Source organism: Scyliorhinus canicula, chromosome 13, assembly GCF_902713615.1.
Source record: "Scyliorhinus canicula chromosome 13, sScyCan1.1, whole genome shotgun sequence".
Taxonomy (NCBI): domain Eukaryota; kingdom Metazoa; phylum Chordata; class Chondrichthyes; order Carcharhiniformes; family Scyliorhinidae; genus Scyliorhinus; species Scyliorhinus canicula.
This window is the reverse complement of record NC_052158.1, coordinates 162,356,366-162,363,471: the sequence shown is the minus strand read 5'-3', so window position 1 is coordinate 162,363,471 and position 7,106 is coordinate 162,356,366.

The window sequence follows — 7,106 nt, the reverse complement described above, 5'->3', positions numbered from 1 at the left end:
AAAGCATCCGCATGTGCGATCTGCGTGGCAGGATGTTGCTTAAACAAGTGCTCGTCGGGGTCAGCAGGAGGGTCTAATGCTGGCTCCTGGCAGAGGCGACGGGCAGAATGGCCTTGTCTTCTTTGAAAAGACCGAGCAGTGCCTTGTGGTCTGTGATGATCGTGAAACATCGACCGTAACCATATTGATCGAATTTGTGCACAGTGAAGATAACTGCCAGACCTTCTTTCTCGATGTGCGCATCACAGCCCTCGGGTGCCCGGGAGGCAGGAGTGATCGGCAGTAGAGTTGACCAGGGAGAACCGAAGGATGTGGTTCATTTAGATTTTCAGAAGGTTTTCGACAAGGTCTCACACAGCAGGTTACTATGTAAAGTTAAAGTCCATGGGATTATGGGTAGTGTCTTGAGATGGATAGAAAGCTGGTTAGCAGACAGGATGCAACATTTGGAATAAATGGGGCTTTTTCTGATTGGCAGGCAGTGACTAGTGGGGTACCGCAGGGATCTGGGCTGGGACCCCAACTGTTCACATTATATATTAATGATTTGGACGAGGGAACTAAATTTATTATCTCCACATGAAATGTTAAATTAAATGACTGCTTCAAATGAAGTTACTGTGAAAAGCCCCTAGTCGCCACATTCCGGCGCCTGTTCGGGGAGGCTGGTACAGGAATTGAACCGTGCTGCTGGCCTGCCTTGGTCTGCTTTCAAAGCCAGCGATTTAGCCCTGTGCTAAACCAGCACATTTACAGATGATACAAAGTTGGGTGGGAGGGTGAGCTGTGAGGAGGGTGCAGAGATGATTCAGTGGGATGTGGACAGGCTGAGTGAGTGGGTACATGAATGGCAGATGCAGTACAATGTGGATAAATGTGAGGTTATCCGCTTCAGCAGCAAAAATAGGCGGCAGATTATTATTTGAATTGGTGTAAATTGAGAGAGGCGGATACTCAGCGAGAACTTGGTGTCCTCGTGCATCAGTCGCTGAAAGTAAGCACGCAGGTACAGCAGGCAGGAAAGGAGGCAAATGGTATGTTGGCCTTCATAGCGAGTATAGGAATAGCGATGTTTTACTGTAATTGTATAGGGCTTGGTGAGGCCACACCTGGAGTATTGTGGGCAGTTTTGGTGTCCCTATCTGAGGAAGGATGATGTTGCTATGGAGGGAGGGCAGCGAAGGTTTACCAGACTGATTCCTGGGATGGTGGGACTGTCATATGAGGAGAGACTGAGTCGGTTAGGATTATATTCAGTTGAGTTTAGAAGAGTGAGAGGGGATCTCATAGAAAATTAGAAAATTCTGACAGGATTAGACAGGGTAGAATCAGAAAGACTGTTCCCGATGGTGGGGGAGTCCAGAACTAGGGGTCATAGTTTGAGGATAAGTTTTAGGACTGAGGTGAGGAGAAATGTCTTCACCCAGAGGGTGGTGAATCTGTGGAATTCACTACCACAGAAAGTAGTTGAGGCCAAAACATTGTGTAATTTCAAGAAGGAATTCGGCATAGTTCTTGGGGCTAAAGGGATCAAGGGGTATGGGGGAGAGCAGGGTGTTGAACTTGATGATCAGCCATGATCATAACGAATGGCGGAGCAGGCTGGAAGGGCTGAATGGCCTCCTCCTGCTTTTCTTTTCAATGTTTCTTTATTTATTTGTAATAAGGATAAACTTGTAATTGTGGTACCCCATGTCTGAAGGGACCCCACCCCACAGCCCCTCCCCACATGGACAGACCACCCCCCACCACAAAGAAAGAGACCCCTGTCTGGACACTGGGAAGCAGCCCAGACAGGAGTGAGAATTGTAGCTGTGACACTTAACTGGCAGCTCCACATGTCCACTGCTGGAAGGTGGGCAGCTATGACCTGGTCAGGCATCCTCAGATCCATTAGCTAGAGAACATTCATAGCTTTCTAATAGTGGCCTGTGATTGACAGCTTCCATAAACCCTCTGCAGCTTTGATTCATTTATCTCCCTTCACAGTTTAGTGGCCTAATGGTGAAACCCCAATGTTTGTAAATAGTGACCACATCAAAGAGAGGTAAGTGCATTCCAGCATTAAGTGTATTCAAATCATTCAAGCGTGAGTTCACTGCAGTTACCTCTCACCATGTTGATCTTCATCAGTTTATCGTTCATCATTCTGACCTTCCTCAGACTGTCGTTCATCATTCTGATCTTCATCAGATTGTCATTCATCATTCTGATCTTCATCAGACTGTCGTTCATCATTCTGATCTTCTTCAGACTGTCGTTCATCATTCCGATCTTCATCAGACTGTCGTTCATCATTCTGATCTTCATCAGATTGTCGTTCATCATTCTGACCTTCCTCAGACTGTCGTTCATCATTCTGATCTTCATCAGATTGTCGTTCATCATTCTGATCTTCATCAGATTGACGTTCATCATTCTGACCTTCCTCAGACTGTCGTTGATCATTCTGATCTTCATCAGACTGTCGTTCATCATTCTGATCTTCATCAGACTGTCATTCATCATTCTGATCTTCATCAGATTGTCGTTCATCATTCTGATCTTCCTCAGACTGTCGTTCATCATTCTGATCTTCATCAGATTGTCGTTCATCATTCTGATCTTCATCAGACTGTCGTTCATCATTCTGATCTTCATCAGATTGTCGTTCATCATTCTGATCTTCATCAGACTGTCGTTCAGCATTCTGATCTTCATCAGACTGTCGTTGATCATTCTGACCTTCCTCAGACTGTCGTTCATCATTCTGATCTTCATCAGATTGTCGTTCATCATTCTGATCTTCATCAGACTGTCGTTGATCATTCTGACCTTCCTCAGACTGTCGTTCATCATTCTGATCTTCATCAGACTGTCGTTGATCATTCTGACCTTCCTCAGACTGTCGTTCATCATTCTGATCTTCATCAGATTGTCGTTCATCATTCTGATCTTCATCAGACTGTCGTTCATCATTCTGATCTTCATCAGACTGTCGTTGATCATTCTGACCTTCCTCAGACTGTCGTTCATCATTCTGATCTTCATCAGATTGTCGTTCATCATTCTGATCTTCATCAGACTGTCGTTCATCATTCTGATCTTCATCAGACTGACGTTCATCATTCTGATCTTCATCAGACTGTCGTTCATCATTCTGATCTTCCTCAGACTGTCGTTCATCATTCTGATCTTCATCAGACTGTCGTTCATCATTCTGATCTTCCTCAGACTGTCGTTCATCATTCTGATCTTCATCAGACTGTCGTTCATCATTCTGATCTTCATCAGACTGTCGTTCATCATTCTGATCTTCCTCAGACTGTCGTTCATCATTCTGATCTTCATCAGACTGTCGTTCATCATTCTGATCTTCCTCAGACTGTCGTTCATCATTCTGATCTTCATCAGACTGTCGTTCATCATTCTGATCTTCATCAGACTGTCGTTCATCATTCTGATCTTCCTCAGACTGTCGTTCATCATTCTGATCTTCCTCAGACTGTCGTTCATCATTCTAATCTTCATCAGACTGTCGTTGATCATTCTGATCTTCATCAGACTGTCGTTCATCATTCTGATCTTCCTCAGACTGTCGTTCATCATTCTGATCTTCCTCAGACTGTCGTTCATCATTCTGATCTTCATCAGACTGTCGTTCATCATTCTGATCTTCCTCAGACTGTCGTTCATCATTCTGATCTTCCTCAGACTGTCGTTCATCATTCTGATCTTCCTCAGACTGTCATTCATCATTCTGATCTTCATCAGACTGTCGTTCATCGGACTTCCAGTTGCGGCTATGAGGAGCTAAGCCGCACATTCGGCAGCTCCCGCTACTTAAGGACTTTTGGGCCGATTTGAGGGCCCTAAACGGCGCTGTCTCGACGATTCCCGGTGGGGGAAGGTGTCTAGAGGAGCATTCCCCATAATTTATGGTGCTCACCCGGAGTGGGGCAAAGGAAAAAGCTGCAGCAGCTCCCCAAGAAAAGCGGGGGAAGAAGGACAAAATGGCGGCCGGCGGAACACCCGAGGACTGGTGGAAGTGGGCGCAGGAGCAGCAGGCCTCTCTTCTGCGCTGTTTTGCAGAGCTGAAGGCTGAGTTGCTGGACTCCATGAATGCGACTACCAACAAGCTGCTTGGGACCCAGGCAGCCCAGGAGGTGTCTATCCGGGAGTTGCAGCAGCAGGCTGCTGAGAGGGAGGAGGAGGCCGTGGTCCTCGTGGGGAAAGTGGAGTTGCACGAGGCACTTCACAAAAAGTGGCAAGACCGCTTGGAGGAGCTGGACGTTCGCACGAGGCGAAAGAATTTGAGGATTCTGGGCCTGGCGGACGGCTGGAGGGGTCGGATCTCCCGGCGTATGTGACCACGATGTTGAGCTCGTTGATGGGAGCGGGGTCCTTCCATTTGCCCCTGGAGCTTGAGGGAGCGCACAGAGTGCTGGCCAGGAGGCCTAAGGCAAATGAGCCCCCGAGGGCGGTGCTGGTGCGGTTCCATCAATTCAGTAACCGGGAGTGTGTGCTGCGCTGGGCCAAGAAAGAGAGGAGCACCAAGTGGGGGAATTCGGTAGTGAGAATCTACCAGGACTGGAGTGCGGAGGTGGCTAAGCGGCGGGCCGGGTTCAACCGGACGAAGGCGGTGCTTCATGCCAAGCAGGTCAGATTTGGAATGCTGCAGCCTGCGCGCCTGTGGGTGACATATAAGGACCGGCACCACTACTTCGAGTCCCCGGAGGATGCGTGGGCCTTTGTACAGGCGGAGAAGCTGGACTCGAACTAGGGTCTGGGGACAGACTATGGCCGTTGCTGTTTTCGCTGTTGCTGTTCTTTAACTTTGTCATGTGTGTTTTTTATGCTGGTTTTCTTTTTGCTCTGTTTCCGGGTGGGTTTGTCTGTTGGGTATGGGTGTGGGGTATGTGGGGAATGTTGGGGGTATGTGCTTTACATGTTCTCTTCTGTACGGGGCTGGAGGTTGGGGTGAAACTGGATTTTGGGGAGCTGTGTCAGAAGGGTGGGGTGTGGCAGTGTGAAAGCGTGGGCTTTCCTCTGGTTTCCCGTGCCGTGGGGTGGGGGGGGCGGAGCTGGTGGTGGGGGCGGGGCCTCTACTGGTTTTCTTTCCCGCGCTGAAGCGATGCCAAGGAGGTGTGGCAAGAGGGGGATGACCCCATGCCGGGAGGAGATGGGTTTTGGCAGGAGCAGCCGGGTCAGAAGAAGTCAGCTGACTCACGGAAGTACCATGGAGGGTGCGTCGCGGCTAGGAGGGGTCCTAGCCCGGGGTGGGGGGGGGGGGGGGGGGGGGTGGGGGGGGGGATACCGGGTTGCTGCTGGAATGGCCAGGAAGGAGCTGGCGTGGGCCAGGGGGGTAGAGGAGGGGCGTTATCGCCATGGGGAACGGGTCAGGCGGGGTGAGCTGGCCTGGGGCGAGCAGTCGATGGGCTATGGCTAGCCGGCGGGGGAGGGGGGCGGGTTGCCCTCTGATCCGGCTGATTACCTGGAACGTGAGGGGGCTGAATGGGCCGGTTAAGAGAACCAGGGTAATTTCTCATCTGAAGGGGCTGAAGGCGGACGTGGCTATGCTCCAGGAGACCCACTTGAAGGTGGCGGACCAGGTTCGTCTGAGGAAGGGGTGGGTGGGGCAGGTTTTTCACTCAGGATTGGACGTGAAGAACCGGGGGGTGGCGATTCTGGTGGGGAAGAGGGTGGCGTTCGAGGCGGCTGAGGTGGTGTCGGACAAGGAGGGCAGATATATTATGGTGAAGGGTAGGCTGCAGGGAGAGAAGGTGGTGCTGGTTAATGTATATGCCCCGAATTGGGATGATGCTGGCTTCATGAGGTGCTTGTTGGGCCGCATTCCGGACCTGGAGGCGGGGGGCCTGATCATGGGGGGAGACTTTAACACAGTGCTGGATCCCCCACTGGACTGGTCCAGTTCAAGGACGGGTAGGAGGCCGGCGGCGGCCAAGGTGCTGAGGGGGTTACATGGACCAGATGGGAGGGGTGGATCCCTGGAGGTTTGGGAGACCGAGAGCGCGGGAGTATTCCTTTTTCTCCCATGTCCATAGGGTCTATTCCCAAATAGATTTTTTCGTCCTGAGCAGGGGATTGATCCCGAAGATGCAGGATGCCGAGTATTCGGCCATAGCAATTTCAGACCATGCTCCGCACTGGGTTGATCTGGAGATGGGAGAGGCGCGGGACCAGCGCCCGCTCTGGCGCCTGGATGTGGGGATGCTGGCTGATGAGAAGGTGTGTAGGAGGGTCCGGAGAAGTATTGAGGGGTATCTTGATACCAATGACACGGGGGAGGTCCGGGTGGGGATGGTCTGGGAGGCTCTGAAAGCAGTGATCCGGGGGGAGCTGATCTCCATCCGAGCCCACAGGGAATGGAGGGAGAGGAAGGAGAGGGAGAGACTGGTGGGGGAGCTCCTGGATGTGGACAGGAGATACGCGGAGGCACCGGAGGAGGGGTTGCTGGGGGAACAACGTAGTTTGCAGGCCAAATTTGACTTGTTGACCACCAGAAAGGCGGAGACACAGTGGAGGAGGGCGCAGGGCGCGGTATGTGTGTATGGGGAGAAGGCGAGCAGGATGTTGGCGCATCAGCTCCGTAGGCAGGATGCGGCTAGGGAAATTGGTGGAGTGACGGATGGAGGTGGGAATGTAGTGCAGAAGGGGACAGAAGTAAATGGGGTCTTTAGGGACTTCTACGAGGAACTGTACCGGTCAGAACCTCCGATGGGGAGAGGGGGGATGGAGAGCTTCATGAACAGGCTATGGTTCCCAAGGGTTCAAGAGGAGCTGGTAGAGGGGCTGGGGGCGCCGATAGAGTTGGAGGAGCTAGTCAGGGGGATTGGACAAATGCAGTCAGGTAAGGCCCCGGGGCCGGACGGGTTCCCGGTGGAATTTTATAAAAAGTATGCGGATCTGGTGGGCCCCCTGTTGGTGCGAGCCTTCAATGAGGCATGGGAGGGGGGGGCTTTGCCCCAACGATGTCGCGGGCACTGATTTCTCTGATCCTAAAGCGGGATAAGGACCCCTTGCAGTGTGGCTCATATAGGCCTATCTCGCTCCTCAATGTTGACGCTAAGTTGCTGGCGAAGATCCTGGCCACCAGGATAGAGGAC